The sequence below is a fragment of the Hemicordylus capensis genome, chromosome 4 (genome assembly GCF_027244095.1).
Source record: "Hemicordylus capensis ecotype Gifberg chromosome 4, rHemCap1.1.pri, whole genome shotgun sequence".
Classification (NCBI taxonomy): domain Eukaryota; kingdom Metazoa; phylum Chordata; class Lepidosauria; order Squamata; family Cordylidae; genus Hemicordylus; species Hemicordylus capensis.
The window spans coordinates 115160492-115184550 of record NC_069660.1 but is presented as its reverse complement, the minus strand read 5'-3'; the positions used below and the strand labels follow the sequence as shown (position 1 = coordinate 115184550).

The window sequence follows — 24059 nt, the reverse complement described above, 5'->3', positions numbered from 1 at the left end:
AAGTTGGCAACACAACAAAGGAGAAAGTTCTTCTTCTGTGGGTGGCAGTGGTGCCGGCGGCTGTGCTCGATTGAGCAGCTGGCAGGCAGGTGAGCAGTTGGCTGGGGGCGGGGAGTGTGCATGAGCACCCAATGGGAATGTTTGGCTGCCTTGTGCAGCAGAAGGGGGAAGAGCCTACCAGCTGCCGCAACTGCCTGAGAGCTTATAAGGAATGGATACTGCCAAATGAAAATGTGCAGTTCTGACCTCCGATCCATGAGAGGACAGAACGTAGGCAAGAGGGTGGTGAGGAGACCATATCAAACTGGAACTGTCTGAAACTGCGGTGGGCAGGTGGCAACAGATTTCTTGTCGCTCCTTTTCCTTCCTGATTCCCGGGAAACATTGCTGGGAGTTGGGGTTATGTGACTTGCCTCTGGGGGTCCCTCGAGGCAGCGGGCCCCAAGACAACTGTCTACCCTTGCCCAATTGTAGTTATGCTACCTATCCATAATGGAGTTGTCCTTGCAACCATCAAGCTCCCTTCACAGCCCTACCCATATGGACACCTCACAATTATTCAGCACAGACAGTCTGAAAAACAAGTCAAACCGAAAAAGAGAGAGAGAATTAATCCCCTCAAATCTTATGTGAATAATCTTATAGTATTGATTATCTACTTCTATACATAGTACAGAAGTAGAGTCATCTTAAACAGTGTTAAGAAAAGTGAACAGGGAAATTATTATGAAGTGGATTGAAAGGTGATTTCATTAATAGTCTGCAACCATCTCAAAAGTTAAGCTATTAAGCTGACAGAAAAGACATTCCAGAGTTTCCAGATCTCCCACTGAACAGGCAATGCAGCATTTGAGGCTATTTTTAGACCAAACTTAGAAAGTGTTTTTATATATACAGTTATATATAGCAAAGAATAAAATCAATTGAATAATTCATGTACCGTTTATAAAGTGCTCAACCATTTTATATAAACATATGTATGAATAAAACCAAGTTGAATACTTGATAAAAATATGAATTATTCAAATTAATTCTACCATTGTTTGCTAAACAGCGCATTCAATGAATAAAATTGAAATGGCTCATGTGTGTGTATGTGTAATTAAATTGAAATAAGCAGGTATCCACGCACTAGCTGTTTCCAAATGCAAATACAAGCATGGGACTTTGGCATTTGAATGCTGCAGTTTAATTGAAATCTTGATTCTAGATAGCCAGCTCTAATGTTTATTTGTTGAAGCCATTATTTCATTTTTAGCAGAAAAAGTTGCTAGGTTACTGTTGCCATGAACTGGGTTTATATTTGCCATGATCTCTAAGGTCTGGTCAGCATCCAGTACTGTTTAGCCTGGAAAGGGGAAAATAAGGGGAGATATGATCACTGTCTTCAAACCTTTGAAGGGCTGTCACACAGAAGAAGGCATTGACTTCTATTTTTCTCCTGAGGGAAAAACCAATTGATAGAAATAAAAGGAAAGCAGATTTTGGCTAAATATTTGGAAGAATCGCGGGAAGTCCAATTTTTTTTTATTTGTTAATGATAATATTACTATTGTTAAAATCAATAAAAATTGAATTTGGGAAAAAAATATTTGGAAGAATTGGCCAAGTTTAAGAGCTGTTAAGCAGTGGAACCATCTGCCTCATGAAGTGGTGCATTTTTTTTTAAAGTCTTCACACAGAAGTCTGCTATAGCAGTTTTGTGAACTGAGCATGGGGTTAGACTACAAGACCTACAAGACTAGAAGACTTACAGTTCTGAAAGTCTGTGATATGATTTTTTAAAAACCAACAAATTAATCATGAAGCCATAAGCGCAGCAAGTTTGTTCCTGCAGTGTCCCTCAATATTTTTATTTATTATTAAACTTTTATACGGCTTTTCCAATAACACACATTGCAGTGAACAATAATAAGATACAATTATAAATAATTCATAACAATAGACAGGCAGCACATACCTCAGCGGTGGCGGGGGGCAGGGAGAGACAGTCAGCAGCAGACAGACATTGAGCATTCAGCTATCTGTTGAATAATTTTAACTTGACAGCAGAAACTAACTATGGAGAGGACTTGCTGAACTGCCAATGAGCTGGCATTTCACAACACAGGGGCCACTACATAAAAAGCCCTACTCCAGGATACCATCAAGTACACTTCTAAAAGAGGAAGGACATAGAGTAGCAATCCAGCTGGAGATCTTAAAGCTTAGAAATATATTTGTACAGGAGAAGGCAGTTCTTAAGATATCCCACTCCCATTTTGTTAATATCCTGGATAAGTAGTTTTCAATTCCCGTCAGAATACTCAGGGAGGTATCAAGTATTTAGGAAATTGCCTTGGTTATAGAACTCCCTCCTCAGCTACATTTCATTGGCAGGCAGGCCTGCCCTTTAGGTGGGATGAGTGGGGTGATCGCCTCCAGCCCTGCACTCTCCTTGGCCTCAGGGATGGGCCCAACCACCCCCACACTCCCCATCAGCTGCTGCTCTTCACCCTCCTCACTGGTCAGTGGAATGAAATGAAAGGAGTGCTTGTGTCCCCTAGTAGCTTTAGGGTTAACTTAGTGCATAGTGCTAAAGAGTTCCATCGGCTCCCTCTGCCTTTGAGCAGAGAGAGGGGCAACCGAACGCCGCGAACATCCCAACGCCGCGTGAACTGGATACGAAATGTGAGGCTCATGTGTGCCCTGATTAAGCATCAGGGTGCACACACGCCTCTCATTTAGTATCCAGCTCATGCGGCACTGGGAAGTTTGGTTGGGGGAGGTGATGGAACTCTTTAGTGCTATGCGCTAAGTTAAACCTAAAACTACTAGGGAATTTTCCTCTACACATTTCATCTAACTGCGCAGGAAGAAGGGTGAGGAGCAGTGGCTGATAGGGCGTGCCCTTCTGAGTATTCAGCAGGGCAAAGGGTGGTGGTGAAGTAGGGATGTAGTCAAGGGGGATGCCCCTCACCCCCAGTCCTGCACCTTCCTAGGGATGGCCCTGTTGGCAGGTAAAAATGTTTGGTTTTAGACAGCTTTCAGTGGGCAATTGACCTTTGTGAACTGCTCATATTGACTGGTTTGTTCTTTTTTTTAATATTGATTGTTAATTTATGCTGATTTATGCTGGAACACTTACCTGTGTTTGATTGTTGTTATTGTTGTTTTCATGATGCATTGTTATTGATTGATTGTACTGATTATTGTTCACCACCTGAAGCACTACACATGGCAAGGTGTTCATTCATAGAACATGGAAAGCCTGTTAGCATTACCAAGCATTTTCTCTTCATTGTATTTACAGTGTTGAGTAATCACATCTTTGATCTGAACTTGGTTAGCTCTCCTCCTGCTGCCTTTGGGTGTTCTCTCAGATCTTCCAGTACATGAGCAAAGAGGCACCTTTTACAAGTGGTGATTCTCTTTATTTTGCAAGGGGAGAGCAACTGGCCCTATCAATCCCCAGAACAGCATCCCTCCAGTGGCTGTTGCTGATGTCTATCTTCTGTTTCATTTTTAGATTGTGAGCCCTTTGGGGACAAGGAGCCGGTTCTCCCCCCCCCCCATTTGTTTGTTTGTTTATGTAACCACTTTCATTACATTTTGTAATGTAAACTGCTTTGGGAACTGCTGTTGGAAAGTGGTACATAAATATTCATCGTATTTGTATTTGTATCACCAGTTGCATTGTCAGCTTTGTGCTTTCCAAATTTCTTGTGCTGCTGGATACTGTGTCTCTGATTCACTCCTGTCAATCCTTCTACAGGAATTGGAATATATAGTCAGGTGTTTTTTGTTTTGTTTTTTTTAACTGTTCTCCCCAGAATTTATGAAGGAGTAGCCTAGAACCAGGCTCCTTAAACTCAGGGGAAGTGCTTTCCATTTTCCCTTTCCTGCTACAACTTTGGGACATGGGAAAGGAGGAAGCCATCTTACACTTCGTCCAATCATTGATCTAGCTAACTCAGTATTGTCAACACTGACCATTAGTGGCTCTCCAAGGTTTCAGGCAGGATTGTTTCCCAGACCTACCTGGAAATGCCAAGGATTGAACCTGGGATTTTCTGCATGAGGGGAAAAATTAGAAAGTGGGAGAGGAGGGGGAAAAACAGATGAAGGGATTAGAAGTGAGCTGTTACAAGCCAAAGAGAACTGTGAGAGGGAAATGCAATCTGAGGGACTGCTTTGCTGAATCTTCCACCTTTCCAAACTCTTCTCTGCTTTAAATGTAGTTCTGTCGAAGGTGCATCTTTGTTTATTGCAATAATATTGTGGCAATGTTTGCTTGGCAATGAATGAACTTGCAAGTATTTCTTTACATTTGGTAGATCACCTTTTCACTTCACTCAAAGTTCTCAGACTGGAGATGATGGACGAATAGCTGGAACTTGTGGTATGTCGAAACTCTTACAATACTGTATATGTGAATGTGATTTCTAAGGAGCTCTTATTGAGCTGCCAACCTCACCTTTTTCTTTGTGAACTAATTAGCTGTGTTCTTTCTGGTTTCTTTTAATGTAAAGAGTAATTATCTGAAATTGCTTTGCAGCAGTTCTGTCCTTTAGACAGTCGTTATCATGAGCAATTTAAACTGAAGCTGGCTACTTAAGCTTTAGTTCATACTCACCACCATTCCTTCTTTTAATTTAAAGTGAACACTGAAAGCTACAGTGATGAAGGCTTATGGACTGAGATTCCCTGTAGTCAGAACTGGCAGTTTTGCTGAGCTCTGGATACCAGGTATGTTACATATCCTTGGAAGTTCATTGTCTCTTTTTAAAATTTATTATTACATTGCCTATAACAGTGCCTGCCAAATGAGAATATCAGACACAATGCTGGGCACCTAATAACGTTTGTCTTGGAGGAAGCTGTTAATTAGGCTGTTTGCATCCACTGTGCATAGGTTCCAAATCTTGCAGTTGGAAAACTGTACGTTTTGCCTTATGCCAAATTGGACTCCATATGAGCATCTAATTAATGTCAACCAGCCTAGTAAAGCAAGATGTGATTTAATCTGGCCTCCTTTTCAAGCAAAGTTTAAGTAAGGCTACAGTAATCAATGCCATGCACTTCAGCTGAAGTGAGAAATGACCTCCAGCGTGGACCATAGTTATAAGAGTGAAGAAGTAGAAGAAGAAAAAGGATGAGATGAGCTTCGAGATGGAAATGTTACAATAGTTCACAAGAATAAATCTAGATAGAACAGCACTAGCAGGGAGTTCTATTAGTCACTGTCAACCCTTAATGTCGTTTATCCAAGTGTTTATCCTGGTTCAATTTGTAGCCAATGTTTACTTGTTCTAAGTTTTCTAAGATAATGTATGTGATCAAAGAGGTAAAATGGTATATAAATACTAATACATAATAGTATCTATGAGAATTGTCAGGCATTTACAGAAGTCACTGGAAAGAAACTAAATATGTTGACAGGGTAATGAATATTACCAAATGCTATTTCACTCTTACTTTCAGTTGCCCCACTTACATTACATTTCTTTTCCAAATGTACTACATGATCTAACCTAAAACAATAAAAGTATGTTCCAGTTAATAAATCTTCTCACTCACATTGAGTGACATTAAAAGCTATAATGCCCAAATTTTTAAAACTGGCTTTCTAAAGGCTGATACTAGTCCTTGACTGAGAACTAGGACAGAAACAATGGAAATAGTAGGCCTGTGCAAATTCAGATTCTAAAATTCAGATTTTACTGAATCCAGTTTTTTTAAAAAATCAGATAAGTAACTTTGGAATTAATTCCAAAATATTGAAATTCATTTTGGAAAACTTTGAAATTTTGGATTTAGCAAAGTGGAATACAGTTTTCCCCCATAGAAGTGAATGGGGAAATTGGAAAAAAAATCATTAAAAATCACTGGTTGGTCCTAGAGACTTGATACTTGTGAAACATGTGGGGAAGGAGGAAGGAACCCTCTGTAGGAACCCTCTGTGGTAAACAACTGGTCAATTCCATGGTGTTTGATGCATTTTTTTTGTAAAGAATGGCTAAAAATAGTGAAATCTGGTTTGTTTCAAGCCAGAACTTTACAAAAACTTCTGAAACAGATGATTCCCCTTGGTTCATCATTTCACCAGAATGTGGAGGAATCTTTTCTTTGCCTTCATGAAAGGGGTAACAGCATGCCCCCTTTGCACTCCTTTATATGTCTGGAATGGATGGGCAGTTATGAAATCTGGCAGACATGAAGTCCACATTGGCAGGACTCTGTGCAACCCCCCCCCCCAAAGCTATGGGTCAATCAGCTGGGTTTTGTTTTGTGAATTTGTGATTTTTTTCTTTAGAAATGACTAAAAATTGTGAAATCCAGCTTGTTTCAAGCCAAAACTTTATAAAACTTCCTGGATCTGAAGCGCCATTATTCCAACACCATTTGGAGGAAAAAGGAGGACATTCCTTTGATTTTATATTATTTTTTCTCTTTCCCAATTGCAGAAGCACATAGTAAAAGCACAAAGTGAAAGCACTTTGAATGCTTCTGTTTTTGTGGTGAGAAAGAATTTATCACTTTCCCTTCTAGCCATTAAGGGATTAAAAGGTGTGATGTCCTTTTAATCCCTTTTAAAAGATCTGCCTGTTCCTGCAGTGGGGAAGAAAAAAGCTAGTTGGAATTGTTGGCACAATATGTGGCAGCTATGAACAAGCTATGAAAAAACTATGACCAATTCCATGCTTGGAATTATTAGGACTGAAAATAAAACTGCTCATCATAATGCCCTTACACAAATCTATGGTTTGGCCACATTTGGAGGACTGTGAACAGTTCTGGTCACCATACCTCAAAAAGAAAAGTATAGAACTGGGAAGAAGAGGGCAACCAAGATTATCAGGGGCCTAGAGCACCTTCCTTATGAGGTAAGGCTATAACACCTAGGGTTTTTTAGTTTAGAAAAAGGATGAATGAGGGGCAACATCATAGAGGTCTATAAAATTATGCATGGTGTGGAGAGAGAATTTTTTTATCCCTCTCATATAACAGTACTTTGGATGATGAGCTATGTCCTGCCCATATTAAGTGGTCACCCAAACAGGAAGTGCTGGCTGCTAAAATATTATATTCAGAGCCAGCTAACCTGACCCATTCCTTACTTGTTGGTGGATCAGATGCTCCAGTTGTAGAAAACTGCACTAAACATATCCATTAGCTTCGACCAGCACTATCCACATCAGAAATCCATACCTCTAGGGATAAGTCTATTTCTTCCTAACCGTGCTTTGACTGAGTGCCCTGAGGAAAAGAAAGTTGATAAGGTATTTTAAATTGTATACCGAAGATTCATCTAGGATCCCACTGAGGACTTATTAATGTTGAAATAGCAGTATAAGCAGTTATTGCTTACAAAAAAGGGAGGCTGTTAGAGCTTCTTGGCATCAACTGATTTCAGCTTCTCAGATGAAGAACTCAGCCTTGTTTTGGTGTCTTGTAACACCACCTTCGGCTAATAGTCTCTCCAGCTACTCATATTTAATATCTCCTGGAGTATGGGAGAATCCTTTTCATACACGGTATGCAAAGAAAGGGCTTCCCACCACTTATTTGGAGCTTGATGTTGATCTGCTCCTTCTATGGGTCCTGGTTACTTGTGTGCAAATTGTGGCTCTTGTCAAACAACTTAAACCTGGCAAAGCTCCAGGTAATGATTTTGTCACAGTAGAAGTCATAAGTAACAATTTGGAATGGTGGATCCCTGTTCTGGCTTCTTTGCTTACCTTTATAGACTATACTGTGATGGTCCCAAGAGCCTGGGGCACAGCTATAATAATTACCATTTATAAAAATTATACTTGCTGGGTGACTCTGGGCCAGTCACTTCTCTCTCAGCCTAACCTACTTCACAGGGTTGTTGTGAGTAGAAAATTAACTATGTACACCACTCTGGGCTCCTTGGAGGGAAAGCTGAATAGAAATGAAGTAAGTAAGTAAATAAAAGGGATCCCCCTGCCAACCATCACATCAGTCTCTTGAGTAATAGATTGGTAGATAGATAGATAGACAGACAGACTTTATTGCAGTCTTTGACCAGTACAGAAGCATGAAGAAAAAACACGAGGTGGCTTCCACAATCAGTGGGAGCTGCCTGGGGAGGGTTAGTGGGGAGAGCGGTTTTAGCCCACTCTCCCTGCACGTGAGCAGGCAGTCTGCTCCAGGCAGCCGAAGTGGCCATCTACATGACTGCTGGCTCCATTACTGAGCCGGCGGGACCTGGGAGGATCAGGGGCTGCGTGGCCACTGGAAGCTCTAGCATACCCTGCGCGAGCACCCAGGGCATGCAGGAGAGACCCCCAAGCCAGGAGGCTGTTTTTAAGCCTCCCGGTCGGGGGTCTACTCGTGAGTTGCTGCAGCACGGAGCCACGCTGCAGCAACACACAATTAAAAAAACTGGATTTGCTGAGCACTCACTCTGCAAACCTGGTTTTAGGGCAGGGGTAATTTAGCGGGTTAACCGCTTAGAGGCCACTGGGCTCGCCTACGAGCCCGGTGGTTCTCATGGTCAGGAGATATATTGGACTAGGCTCCCCCTAGCCCGATTTTGCCTGATCATGGGAATAGCCTCAATGTCATACACGTACAGTATAACAACAGCATAACTTTACGAATATACAGTGGCATGATAAATTATTCCACTACAGTGGTCATTAGTTGTTGTTGTATATTCATTGCTATTAAAATTTAGCCACATTATGGGTAACGTGTGCTTGATGATCTGATAAAAGAAATAAAACATATGCTTCATCTCCTCTGCCTGGTAGATCCTTAATCAAGGGTAAAATTAATGATTCACGTGAATCACTGTAAGTCTCTTGAGTGTAATTAGTAAGCTGTATGCCAAACATTTAAATGAAAAGCTTTTGGATTGGCTCAGACCCCAATTGTTCTCAGACCCCAATTGGCTTAAAACATGCACTATGCTGTCTTGCTTTATATTGTAATGAGGAAGAGATTAATTATTCTAAGATCCTTAGAATCTTAGATCTTACCAAGCATCCCAAAATGCATACATACATAGCAATTAAATGTACCCTAAAACTGAACAGATAAAAATCTTCAAATAGTTGGGCGTAGTCTTTCAAGCTACTGGTACGTGGAGTGCTCATTTGGATTTTGTATCCCAGAACATGCAGAAATCGGCTTCAGCTATAAAATATTTATATTACTCCAGAGGAGTTTTATTTATCCAGCAGCAGTAAAGCTATTCTTAGTGAAATCCCATGCACAGCTCTTGTATGGAGCTCAGCTTGAGCCTTATGATAGTTTTGTCACATTGGAGGCTGTACAATCAAACATTTTAAGAAATATCTTCCAAGTTGCACATTGTATACCTAATTTGGTTCTCCACTGAAAAACTGGTATTATTAAGGTGGACGTGGAATTATGGTTATGAGTTTGCTTGCGTGCGTGCGTGCGTGCATGCATGCATACTTGCTTGCTTATTTATTTATTTGATTGGTTGGTTGGTTGGTTGATTTCTATACCGCCCTTCCAAAAATGGCTCAGGGTGGTTTACATTAAAATAAAACTAAAATCAATTAACTGTTACAATTAAAAACTGTAAAAACAACATAAAACCATCATTAAAACATTTTAAACAGTTTTAAAAACACTGGAAAACCAGGCCAACCTTTACAGTTTAAAAATAGTTTAAAAACCCTGGATGGCGAACCCAAACAGATCGGTTTTAAGGGATATCCTGAAGACCAATAATGAACTCAGATTACGGATTTCTGCCAGGATTGCATTCCACAGCCCAGGAGTAGCTAAACAGAAGGCCCGCCTCTGAGTTGCCTCCAGACGTGCTGGTGGTAACTGAAGAAGGACCTCCTCAGATGACCTTAACATGCAGTGGGGATCATGCAGAAGAATGTGCTCTCTAAGGCTAGCCTTCTTGGCTAAGGTTGTCTTTCTTTCCTGTAGGATTGGTTCCTCTGATGTTAGTTGATAATTTTGATTCAAAGTGGAAAATATCTCTTCAACAGAAACTATATTATTATGGTTTTTTTTCACAGGAAGTCCTTATAAAGATGGGTTTTGAGCAGGCTAAGAGAGCATTTAGACAATAGGTAATGGATATGGAAGATCAATCAGATCACGCTTGCCTTCCAAGAGATATATTCCTGAGCAACCAATTAACTATTTTAAAGTCAGCGAGCTATTTGGATCAGATAACTATGTCAAAATTTAGAACAGAATTGACCCTTGCCTGTTTTAATGCCCTTCCTACAGCTTTATTAAGGAAAGTATAAGAAGATATATGTACCTGGGCTTTGCCCTTGTGGTACAGGTGCTATTGAATCAGCCACTTATGTCATCCTATACTGCCTCTTTTATATGGATATCCAAACTCATTTTATTACCCCTTTTTTAGTAAATTTCCCAGGCCATACAGATCCATTTTACCTTCAGTACATACTGTCTGAACAGAATGATTTAATTTCTTTCAGTGTTGCCAAATTTTGTTTTATAGCTTGTAAAATTCGTCAACACTTGGTTAATTTGTCTTAGTTATTGTTTCGAGTTAATGGCTTGAAAACCAATCATTTTATTTTACTTAATGTTCGTTGTGCTCTGCTGGTCAATTACCATATGAAAGGATTGATTAACTGATTGTCTGACTGATTGTTAAAATGAGGTTAATGATGGAAGTGCTGCTGGTCAGTAGAAAAGCCAGTCGGGATAGGGTGATTCAATTCTGGATGGAGTTGTATTCCCCTTGAAAGAGCAGATGATAAGCTTGGGGGTGTTGATGGACCTTTTGGATGCTCAGATGGAGGCAGTGACCTTAGCACAGCCTCAGTTTGGTTTTGGTTTGGTTTGGGTCTTGGATACCTGAAGGCCCTCCTGTCCCCAAGGATTTCTTCCCACCCAACAAGGTTGTCAGAGGGGCCTTTGCTCCATGTGGCAATGCTGAGAGAGGCTAAATTGTCATGACGTGGGATGGGGCCTTATCTGTTGCTGTCTCCAGACTCTGGAATGCTCTCCCAGTGAATATCTGCTCTTTGACATCTGTGGCTTTTAAAAAACTACTAAAGACTCTCTTATTTGTTCAGGCACCCCAATAGGGGCTGCCAGGTCTCTTAGCTTTCCTGCTTTTTTCTTTGATAGAAAGATAAATACAATAAGACTCCTTAAAATCAAATTTAAAATCTAATTTTAAGATTTTAAATGTGATTTTAAGGAGTCTTATTGTATTTTAACTTTTGTAAACAGGCTTGGGATGTCACTTGAACCAGGGGTCATCCCATGAAATGATTTGTCAAGAAATTTAGGACTGACAAAAGGAAGTACTTTCCCACACAACACATAATTAACCTATGGTTCTCTGCCACAAGATGTGGTGACAGCTACCAGCTTTAAGAAGGGCTTAGATAAATTTAAGGAGGACATGTCTATCAATGTCTACTAGTCTGAGGGTGATAGGCAAGATGCCTCTAAATACCAGTTGCAGGGAAGCAACAACAGGAGAGAGAGCAAGCCCTCAACTCTTGCCTATGAGTTTCCAGTGGGATCTGGTGGGCCACTGTGAGAAATAGGATGCTGGACTGGATGGGCCTTAGGTCCTTTTTTTATGTTCTAATGAATCCAAATCTGGATTTTCTGAAAATGCACAGATCTATTAAATAATGTTGTAAAAAATCGCAATGTGTAACATGTATAAGGGTAGTAGTTTTAATTACACTGAACTGATAGCCAACCTCAATTTCTGGCTGAGACCTATAACTGGCCTTGCACACTTGATGCTTGCAATAGCTGGCATCCTGATAAACAACAGTGCGCATGTTTCAACAGACTGCAAGGATGTGCCAGGAGCTCTTGCGAAACTGCCCTGGTCCTTCTGAGTGCATGCTGTTGTGCCAGAACCCATACATGCTCTGGAAGTGCTCTGGAAGGTTGAAAACACATTGTTGACCCCCAGTGACATGTTTCCAATTTTCCAGAGCATTCCCAGAGTGTAGGGAGTGCTCTGGACTCTAAAGGCTCTAATGTAGCAGTGCACCTGCGGAAGTACTCCTGCATTCCCTTGAAGTGTATATTTGTTAGGATGTCAGCCACTGAGTGCTGTCTTCTGTCCATAGTTGGTTGTGGTGCTTTCTTGTGCCTAGAAGCATGATGTTGAGAGAGAGAGAGAGAGACCGCCACTGATGAGACCCACCTTAGGTCAGGCTGGAATTCAGTTTTGAGATCCGACCTATCAGTTAGTTGGACCAATAGGCTAAGCCACCCTGATTTAGTCATTGGGCTTTTTACTGAGCACAGAATAAATGAGAATTAGAACTTCAGTCCAAAGTTAATATTGACAGTAATGCATCTATTGACAATTAATGCAGAAAGATACATTAATAATAATAATGCATCTATTCATCAATTTACCGATATATGTAACTATGGCCTGCACAACTCACCAAAAAATATAGCACATGGATCTGTATTTGGTTTGATGGGTTGTGCTATTATGGCCTATCAGGTTTATGCAATCCCAGGCAGGCAGCAAAATCAAGAAATTCTTTCAGTCACTATATATGGCTTGCTTTAAAAAAAAAAGATTTTAAACGAAAACAGCATTGATTTTTAATCTTAGGAAAAACTATGAACAGGTCATGGAGCACGATGCCTCCTACTAGAGGTTTCAAAGGGCAACAATGGCATAAATGACTGTTCTAGCATACCCATGCTAAATTATCACTTTTGTCTTGCCCAGTGCAGTGCCAGGTGCATCACCAAGTGTGACATCAAGGCAAGCGCAAAGGTACAGCCTGTAGCTTCCTGGGTTTTGTAGTTAGCCTGGAAAGTGAGCCGTTTGCGTGAGCCGTTTCCGATTAGCCCAGCCTTCCAGCAATGATTCGAGTGAGGGCCTTATCCTGTGTGGGGCAACAGGACACAGCATCTCTTGCCCATAGATTTATTTATTTATTTATTTATTTATTTAACACATTTTTATACCGCCCAAAACGCATGTTCTCTGGGTGGTTTACAACCAAACAATAAAAACAACCAATAAAAAAGATTAATATATTTCAACAATTAAAATTTAAAACGTTAAAACTTTTAAAACACAATTAAAACAATATCTAATTAAAAGCCTAGGTGATAAATGCATCTTGACTGCCTTTTAAAAAGTTGCAAGAGATGGACAGGCTCTTATTTCAGCAGGAAGTATGTTCAAAAGCCTTGGGGTGAGAGAAGGATGGAGAAGGCCCGTCGCTAAGTAGCCACCAGATGAGCTGGTGGCAACTGCAGACAAACCTCTCAAGATGATCTCAATGGGTGGTGTGGTTCATAGCAAAGAAGGCATTCTCTTAAATACCTAGGGCCCAAGTTGTTTTGGGCTTTGATATATGACTTTGATATACAAGGTTCCTCTCTTTAGCTACATAATTGTGTGTTTCTGAAAGCCTGAAGTATTCATGTAAAGACCAACCCTCTATAATCCTATAGAAGATTTTCTTCTGCCAAAGAAAAAGTAACACAAAGTAGTATTTTACTGGAAAAACAGCTGGTGAAGAAAATAGCAATAGCATGTGAGACTTGAAGCTATTCTCATTGCCTGTCAATGTCCCTAGGCTTCACCATTTTTGCAGTCTTGCACTGGGATATCTTGGGCTACTTAATTTTGTACCTCTCTTGATAGTTTCCCCACTGCCAGTCCTTCTGAAAGAACTGTCAGATATGTTGTTTCTGTTTGTGAGGTTTTTGCCTTCCACTTCTGCAAACACAGTTGGGACATGGTATTTGCCAATCACATTAAGTGTACATTGATGCAATATTACAATTTCCAGCAGTGTGGACCATCAGAATGTCAGTGCATAATGATAGCTCAGCACATCTTTTGAAGACAGTCTAAATTTGACAGTGGAGAGTTACATTAATAAATCAAGATTGTTACAATAATCAATAGGTTTCCCAATATAAACCATATAAAACAAGCCAAATTGTTGAGAGACATGTTACCATTTTATTAGCCTACTTTCCAGTAGGCTTAGGAGATCACCCGGCATTTTGTGTTTCTGTGTGTGTGACCCCACCCCCCACCCCCACATCAACTTCACAATGCCAAAACCAATATGAACCAAATTTAGTACAGTTGTTACCCTCCAAGTGAGGCACAATGAGCTAACTTGTGGACTGTCTAACCGATTCGAACCAAATTAGGTACAGTTGTAGTGAGTGACACACAGGGACACCTCAATGGCATAGTTTGTGATGATGTCACCCACCCCAGTTGAAGATGAGTAAACTTCTGAGGCTCAAGTGGGCTAACTTGTGAACTGCCTAACCAATTTGAACCAAATTTGCTACAGCTGTAGGGGCACATGGGGAAACCTCAATGCCATAGTTTGTGATGATGTCATCCACCCTGATCCAAGATGGCAGATGTGTGAACTTTTGAGGTGTAAGTGCACTAACTTGAGGACTATCTAACTGATTTGGACCAAATTTGGTAAGGTTGTAGTGAGTGACACACAGAGACGCCTCAATTGTGTAGTTTGTAATGATGTCATCCACCCCAGTCCAAGATGGCGGATACGTTAACATTTGATATGCAAGAGATCTAACTTGTGGACCTCGATTTGAACCAAATTTAGTCCAGTTGTAGAGATACTGAAAGGAAAGTTGTCAGATTATTTCTTACTAGAACAACTTGTTGAAATACACTCTCACTGCAAAATAATTATGAACAGACTTAATATCTGAAAATTAAAAAATCTGTTCAACTTGACTATGCTTAGCTCCTGATCCTTGGTTCCCAAAAGACAACACATTTAATAAATTTGATAAAGAATTAGAATTCTTAAACATACTTAACAAAAAAAGGCCTTTATTATCTACATTATTAAAGCATTTCATTCTGAATTTGTTTTCCACTCTTTACAAGAAATTGGGTTTAAAACTGTTCATAGAACACTAAAAAAAATCATAGCAACACATAGTCAAAATAATATCAACATTTCAATAACATTTCATTTCAAATAAGCATATTATCAACATATCAATAAATAATTGAGCAAATATCTCCTTTCAATGAACATAAACTCAGTATTATCATTAGATAGTTCAACAATACTCATTCCCCACAAACCCAGAATGAAGATATGAGACATGCACTAGAACTTTATTAAAATTACATGGAGCAAGAAGAATGCAGCAATGTAAACACCTAAATTCTAGCCTTTAAGTACAGTCTCCCTGTCTTTAAGAACAAGAGTTGGAAGGTACAGCTTCTTGATATTAATCCTGTATGAATAGCACTACCCTGGGTCCAAGAGATGGACCAGTCATGAACTGGTTCACGCTGCTGACAGCCAACACACCAAAAGGGAGTTCATTCCTGTGTCAGCCACATGAACTAGTCAGCCTTAGGGAAGAAGCAAGACAGGGCTTAAGGGTAGCTGCACTTTCTCTATCCCCCCAAGCCAGTTGTCCCTGAAACACTGATAGGGGAATGAAAACTTTAGCAAACTCATTCCTCAGCATGACCACCAGTGTAGTTTAACTTACATTCCTTCTCTGCCCACAATGAAACTGAAAGATTTGTCAAAGAAATACCAACTGAACCTGAAATTTATCTGCAGTGTGGTCTGTATCAGAGGGTGGGTGGCAGAGCAAAAACACAAAAAGAAGGGTAACACAAACACTCAGTGGCTGCATTCACACTTAACGGAAAACCAGAGCTGAAGGAACCGGAGTTTGCCAAACCTGTATGTCCAGAGCCGGATTAAGCTAGTGCAGGGCCTGTAGCATATGTTATGAAGTGGCCCCAAATTAAAAAAAAAATGCACATAAATATTGAAACATAAATTATTTACTTACATAGTAAAGTAATTCAATTTTTTCATTTGCTATACAGCCAGATAATACGACAAATGTCTGACACTTCAGTAATACTATTACTTACATGTAGATATCAATTTCAAATGTCAAAAGTAAGAAAACTACAATTTAAATGTGCCCTGTTCACGCACAGACTGATAGAGAGGTTGTATGGTGTATGGTTGAAAGTATATCATTTTTAGACACTTCCCCATCATAGAATACAATTATTAGTATTATTTATGCCTTGACATTGCAAGCAAACTAAACAAACAAAACCACGTTGTATCAGGCCTGAGGCCAATGCTTTTTGTGCCATGAAACAATCCAGGGAAACGTGAGACAGTGGCAGAGGGAGAGCAGATAAAACAGTGAGTGAGGCATCATGGTTTGACCCATGGTAAGCAAAGCACTAATCTAATGGGCAGAAAAAAGTTTGCAACTAATAATAACAACAACCCTAAATTGACCTTTGCTTTGCAAAAGGCTTTTAAAAAGTCTTTAAAGATGCATCTGTTCACCCAGGCTTTTAATTAATATTGTTTTAATGGTTTTAATGCTGTTTTAAAATATTCTTTTAAAAAATTTAAATTGTTGTAATGTTTTAAACTTTTCATCTTTGTTTTAACTAATGTTTTACTTTGTTTTTATTTTGTTGTAAACTGCCCAGAGACATAAGTTTTGGGCAGTATAAAAATGGGTTAATAAATAAATAAATCCAATAAACAACTATGCAAAACGTCCCCCACCCCTCTTTTGTGTTCAATAATCCGCATGCAAACAGGAGTCACCGCGGCAGGAGCTAGAGGGCTGAGCCCACTTCTCAGCAGTGCACATTCTTTAAGTTTCCCCACACATACCTGACATGCCCAGCAGCATCGGTTCAGCACACAGGCTGCAGCACACCCTGCAGGAAATGGCAGCGGTGGCGGCGGGAGGGGGGTTGGCGGCTAGACAGTCAGTGACACGCTCTCTTTGTGAGCATACACAGAAGCATGACGTTGTGTGCAGGAGAGAGAAGGCCCACGGAGCGGCTATGGGCGACAAGCAAGAGTGCGTCGGTCGGTGTCATCGTCATTGAATAATATAGGAGGTTGCCTGGGCCTGAGGCATGAGGAGGGAGGGAGTGCACACGGGGCAGATTGCCTGCACTTATCAGCCCCACAAGAAGAAGCACATGGGCGACGGGCGGGCGGGCAGCCAATTGGAATTGGGGGGCGGCCAACTCGGGAGTCGGGAGAGAATGGGCGGCAGCACCAGGCAGTGAGGAGAGAGGCTGCACGAGCAGTAGAGAGCAGAAAGAAGAGGGGCAGTTCAAGCCGGGCGTGCGGGTCCCTCAAAAACATGGAGCCCATACCAAATACTACATTTGCTACTAAGGCAGAGTGTATGTCTGAATAATTTAAGCCCTCTGACCCATCCAAAAAGCAACCCGAGGTTTCCCTTGCCAAATTCCAATTTGAAACCTCAGGTTGTAGTGATTTTAGCTCCTCGTACCCAAGGTTTCCAGCTGCCTGCTATACATCTGAATGTGGAACTGCAGATTGTGCTGGCTGAAACCAGAGTTGAGGGTTTCTTCCCTCTCTGCAGTTGTGATTGGCTAGCGGGGCTGTCCTTCAAGACAGAAGGAATCCTGCACAGCCCAGTTACTCCTCCTCTTTGCAGGAACCTTGACTGCAATTTGGCTCATGTCCATTTTGTCTGAATGTGGACCTGTAAGCAGGGTGCGGGAGGTGAGGAAAGATAACTTTGGGTCCATTGTACCATTGGTTCTGTGTTATGTATGAATGTGACAAGTGTCTGCATGATCAGACACACTATTATAGCCTCATATCTCTTTCCCCAGAGTGGGTAGGACAAATATTATTCTGCCAGCAGCTACAGGAGGGAAACAATATTCCTTTAAAATGGATATACATTTCACTGGTTTACATGCCACGCAATGTTAAGAGGGCTAACATTGAGTTCCACCCTTACAGAAAGTCTGGACCCTAGCTTCACTGAAGGCTTGTTATGTATCAGGGAACAGAGAAGCAATTTTCGCTTCTCTCCCCTTCCTGCAGAAATACGTCTCTCAGGATCACACAGTCCTAATGCTGTGGAGAATGTGGGTCATATCAACATTTTTGCAAATTTTAAGATACCTTAATTCTTTTTTGGCATCATATCAGAACTAACCAAGTATGGGTTGAACTGGACAACAAATCAGTAGCAGATACCGTGTTTGGAAGAGGTATTGACCTAGGTCTAGTTTGGTATGAAGTCTCGATTCACAAACAATAGTTATGCTCTTCCCCTGTCTCCAGAGGCCACTGTACCTAGAGATGAATGTGCTGAACAGTTGGAAGGAAAGCATGTCTAAACTTTAGCTTTTGCTGGATTCCTAAACCAGGCCTGATAGTTGGCTAATGCCTAAACAACAGTTTGAGTTAGCTAGATGTTCTAAATATCAATTATTTGTTTAGCAATATGAATGAAACACAGTTATGCCTTTGCTAATTATAATTATCATTGTTCATCTCCAATTCTGCTTTTTATTTCTATTTAAGGCCTTTCTGAAATTGGAAGCCTTGCGTTTCATTTAACCAACAGCGCAGGGCCAAAAACCAAACAAACACACCCCTGCGTCTGACTGCATAGTGCCTACTGACACTCTTTGCCACAAATAGGAAGATGGGCCTGCCCACAGCCTCGTGCGGGGGGCAGGTTGTTTGCCCCAGCCTCACTTAAGCAGCCGCAGGACGGGCCACCCTGATAAAAGGAGAGGAGGTAAGGGACAGGCGTTGATGGACCATTGGGCCGTCGCTTGCCTCCCCTCTCAGTATGTCACTGCTCAGGCTTTCCCACCCTCCCTCCCTCCCTCCCTGGAGCACAGAACTGGCATTGCTGGTCATCCTTCTGGGGGCCGAGGAGGAATTTTTGGCTCCCCAACTGATTAGCTGGGTTGGAGTTTTTTCGTCTACTCCTTTCTGTCTTCCCTCCATTCTGACTTCACTTAGTTAATGGTTTGGTTGCAACTTGGCAGGTGCAGTGCAGGCTGGGTGGATGTTTAAAAGGGTTTGGTATCAGTGAGCACCCTTGGGCATTTTGGAAGGGTACAGAGGTCCATCTGACCTTAGAGGCTTCATGGCTCAGGGGCTACAATCAGCTATTACACTTACTTCAGGGCTTCACAAACCTTAAAGGCTATGCAGCTTGGGGGCGTGAAGCCCTAGAAGTTTCCCTGACCTTCTGGGTTGGCAAGGATGAAGAGGAAGCAGGCTTGCACTGCTTCTACCTTTGAGCCAGGGTGTGTCACCCATTGAATGCCCGAGGAAGGATACAAGGTCTGATATCCAGCCTTGTTATGACCGCACTGCAAGGGGTAGAGTTTCAATATCCTGTTTGCTAGTCCAAAACATTTAATAAAGTTGTGGCCCTTTTCATCCAGTGCTTGGTGTGTGTGTCATCATTGAAGCTGGGGGTGTGGTGGGGGGCAATGGCTAGTACTAGAACACTGGCTTTTAAATTAAAATTAATGAATTAACATATTAGTTGTCTGATTAATATTGGTCAGCTTTGCAGATGAGCGGTTGGCCTTTGAGTTTCTTGGGAAGGCTGCAGTTAGTTGCTCCATAAGCTGAATCCACCCATAGCAAAGCTAAGTGCTTTGTTTGTAGTATGTATGAAGGTAACGTCACCTTAAGTGGCAGAGCGGGGAAATGCTTGACTAACAAGCAGAAGGTTGCCGGTTCGAATCTCCGCTGGTATATTTCCCAGACTATGGGAAACACCTATATCTGGCAGCAGCGATATGGGAAGATGCTGAAAGGCATCATCTCATACTGCACGGGAGATGACAATGGTAAACCTCTCCTGTATTCTACCAAAGAAAACCACAGGGCTTTGTGGGTTCCAGGAATCAAAATCAACTTGATGGCACACTTTACTTTACTTTAATAGTAATAAACAATAAAGGACTCTTGAGCAGTTAATATGCTCATGCTACCACCCCACCTGCTGTCCATGGTAAAATTTATAATTTTATTTACTTACTTGCTTACTACTACAAATATTTATACACCGCTCTTTAACCAAAGTTCTCAAAGCAGTTTACATAGTTATAAATAAATAAATAAATATAATGGCACCCTGTCCCAAAAGGGCTCACAATCTAAAAAGAAACATAAAAGTAGACACCAACAACAGCCACTGGAGGGATGCTGAGCTGGGGTTGGATAGGGCCAGTTGCTCTCCCCCTGCCAAATATAAGAGAATCACCACTTTTAAAAAGGTGCCTCTTTGCTCAGTTAGCATTCATTCATTCATTTAATACCCCTCCTAGAGATATGGGTATCTCTAGGCAGGGTACACAGTTTAAAACAACAAATATAAAACAAAGTAAAAACAAAACAATTGACCAGAATAAAAAAGTTAAAACAATTTCATATAATAAAAGCAATTAAACAGTTTAAAATTAATTCAATTGAAAGTCTGAGAAAACAAGTGAGTCTTGAGAGTCTTCCTAAAAGTAGTCAGAGATGGAGATGCTCTTATTTTGACAGGGAGCATATTCCAAAGCCCTGGGGCAGCCACAGAGAAGTCCTGGTCCCAAGTCACTTTGAAATGAGCTGGTGGCAACCATAACCGGACCTCCTCAGATGATCTTAACAGGCAGCAGGGTTCATGACAAAGAAGATGCTCTCTTAATTACCCTGGACCCAAACCGTTGAGGACTTTAAGGGTAATAACCAGCACTTTGTATTTCACTTGGAAATATATTGGAAGCCAGTGCAATTCTTTTAAAATTGGTGTTATGTGGTCCCTTTGGGTTGTTCCAGAGACCCATCTGGCTGCTGCATTTTCTGGACTACATACAAAGGCAGCTCCACATAGAATGCATTGCAGTAGTCAAGCCGAGAGGTTACCAGCATATGCACCACTGTTTTGAGCTCATTTACCTCCAGAAATGGATGTAGCTGATGTACAGTATCAGCTGAAGCTGACAAAAAGTGCTCCTGACCACTGCCTATTTGAGTACAGTACACTAGTGGCAGGAAATGGGCTGCATGTCACAAGAATTGGGATAATGTTTGGGGCAGAAACCTGACTAACCTTATCAGGAGGGCTTTAGCCAGTGGGGCATGGAGACAAGCAACTGAATGCAAGCCCAAAGTGAACGAAGTACTAAAGATAGAAACTTGAGTGCCACAGGAAAAAATGGGTAGGGGTAATGGGGTTCGCTATCAAACCAAACAGTAAAATAGCAGGAGAGGCATTGGAAAATAATATCTATGAGATTTGTGTTTTGTATACAGGTGAAACCTTTATCCGTGGGGGTTCCGTTCTCCACTGTAACTGCAAATAACAGGTCATTGTGGCAATGGGGATGGGAAGGTTATGTTCCCGGAGGCTGGGAAAGCCATGCTAAAATTGCCCAAAAAATGTGTGGGGGAGGGAGTAAAGTGACCTACTGTGCTCTGCGGGTCTCCAGCTGTCCAGCAATGCTCCCCAGAAGTCTAAATTCCTCCATTATTTTGCAATTTTTACACACACAAAAGGATTTTTTTGTACTGAATGAGCCACAAAATGGCAGCCAGAAATGACCTACAAGGTCATTTCTGGCCATCTTCAAATCATGGATTTGTGGGATTTAACCCTTTTGTATCCATGACTATCAAGGTCAGGTGGCAATTATGCCACTGCGGATACATGGTACTGCAGATAGTGGTACTGTGAGGTTCCCATACATTAATGTACAGAGTATGGGAAATAAACAGATTAGCTTCAACTTCAAGATTAGACAGGAAGGTAAATGACTTGATAGGTATACCTAGGACTTGGTAGGTTGATGCTCAAGTGTGGAACGCAGCAATTAAAATGATATAACTTGTTTCAGAAGAATAGATGCAAAAGAAAGGGAGGAGGAGTAGCATTATGTCAAAAGTTTGTACATCTGCATAGAAGTCCAAGAAAATGAACATATGATACCCAGTGGACAGAGCTGGCTTAAAATAGACAAGGAGGAAAATGACACTGTAGTCTATTATAGAACACCATACCAAAGAAAGGATGCAACAAAGTTTTCCTGAAACAACAAACAGATGTTTCATCAGCAAGAATTAGTTGTAATAGGAGATTGCAAGTACCCTGATATCTTTTGGGGAAGAAACTTCATAATGACTGATATGACATGCTGATGTCTTACTTTTTCAAAAAATGGAGGGAAGGACAAGGGGGATTGGCAATCCCAGAGGCGTAACTATAGGGGGGGCAGGGGGGGCGCCACAAACAACCCAAAGGGACCACAATTTTTTTAAAAAATTTTGTTAATACAAATGTTTCCTGCTCAGTGCAGCAGTCAAAGGAGCGCGTCGGTGCCCCCTTCCCCACGAGCGGTCCCTTCCGCGCCACCTGCGCCCCCCCCATTGCTTTGCTGGCGCCTGGCGGCCAGTCAGTGGCCTGGCTTGGCGGTGGCGGCGGGCGCTTGTGAGGAAAAACCTAAGTATAATGTAGTATGTTGGGGGGGGCAGTGGGGGGGCGCCATTTCAGTGCTTGCCCCGGGCGCCGTTTTCCCTAATTACGCCTCTGGGCAATCCTTAGCTTGATCCTGAAATATATGGAAAAGTGGGTCAAAGAGGTTGAACTAGTGGAAACTTTGAGACAAATGGCATGTATAGCTGAAATTCTTGATCTTAGAGAATGTCAAATGTGAGCATAATCAAACATATGCCATAGATATCAGGAAAACTGATCTTAATATACTTAGAGAAATGTTAGGTAGGATTCAGTGGCTAGACAGAGTAATGGGGAAATGAGGGCAAGTCAGGTGGGAGTTTCTAAAGAAGGAGAGAATAAGGGCGCAGTGAATTCCATTGACAACAAATAGTGGGACACATCTAAAAAAGTCAAGTGGCTACACAAACAACTCAGCGATAAACTGATTTTTTTTTAATTTTTAAAAATGACACTTATAAGAAATGGAACGACAGATAAAGATAAAAACAGATGAGTAGCCCTGACTTGTAAGGACAATGGCTGACATCCATTATGTACATGCATAATGAGAGGCTACAGGGACATAACTCCTCCAGTCCCTCTACACATGCAAGCAGCAAAACTTCCCCACTCTGCCCACTTGGGAGGATAACTTGTCTGACCTCTGATCTTATTGTGTACTTGTACTTTTTGTGCTTATAAAATGCTTTACATGTATTGTACAAAGTACAGAAGATTTATGTTGGTTGTAAGTTAAACGTTGATTTCAAGTTCCAGGGAACAACAAGATGCACACAGAAGTATAATATAGGCATGTGCAAACAGGTTCAAAGTCGAATCGGTTTGGTTCGACAGTTCAGGGTCAAACCGAACCCCTGGACTAAACCCTACCTAGGTCACACAGAGGCCCATTGTGCAGGTGCAGCAGCCTCCAAAATGGCCACCGTGCCAGGTGGAAAGGCCTGAACAGGCCCCAAGAATGGCCAAACAGGCTGGTTTTGGACTGAAGGGAGGCCAGCAGGGGGAGGGGAACCTATGTGGACCACCACCCCACTGCCTTGGAGAATATCCCCAGAGGGGGTAAGTTTAAAAAAAAAAGAAAAAAGTTTGCGAATCCTGCCTGGAAAACTTACTGGGCATGGGATTCGAGGAGGTGACCAGTCCAGTTCGGGTCCAGTTCAGATTCAAACCAAACTGGACCAGCCGGTTCTGTGTATACCCCTAATATAATACTGGCTGACATTCTGACTAAATTATTCAACAGAAGTTCAGTTGCATGAACTTTGCATGAGCACAACTGTCCTTCAGAGGACCACTCCAACAAAGGTTTGCATGTCTACCAGTAGGGCCTGGTGAGTGCTGCTCTGGGGGGAAGTCAGGGCAGAAAAATATCATGCTTATCAGTGGCAAACTTACGCACTGCCAGTACCAAGAATTCTGAAGGGGCAAAGGCACCCAGCATCCCGCAGGCAGGCTTCTCTGCACCCCCCCCCCCGCTCAGTTGGCCTCCACATGTGCACAGAGGCCATTTGAAGGGTTACTGCAGCAGCTCTGTGCCATGCTAACTGCTCAAGTGGCTTCTGTGCATATGTGGAGACCAAGTGAGCAGTGGCAGTGAAGCAGCCTGCCTGCAGGATGATGGGCTAGGCACCTCCACCTCGCACAGCATTCTGGGTACTGGTGGTGGGTACCGCTGGTTAAGGTGATATTTGACCACCCTCATCTCCCCCCCTCCCCAGAGTGGCACTTATTAGCTGCTAATGCTA

At 41.7% G+C, this 24059-nt stretch overlaps 1 long non-coding RNA gene across 1 annotated transcript in view; it reads left to right on the top strand.

Annotated features, from left to right (window-relative positions):
• The window catches only part of LOC128352940 (uncharacterized), a 43859-nt gene that overhangs the window by 15680 nt on the left and 4120 nt on the right, over window positions 1-24059 (top strand). Inside the window, exons 2-3 of the long non-coding RNA XR_008320725.1 lie at window positions 4317-4381; window positions 4641-4728. This is a non-coding gene — a long non-coding RNA (uncharacterized LOC128352940). The remainder of the gene's footprint in view (window positions 1-4316; window positions 4382-4640; window positions 4729-24059) is intronic.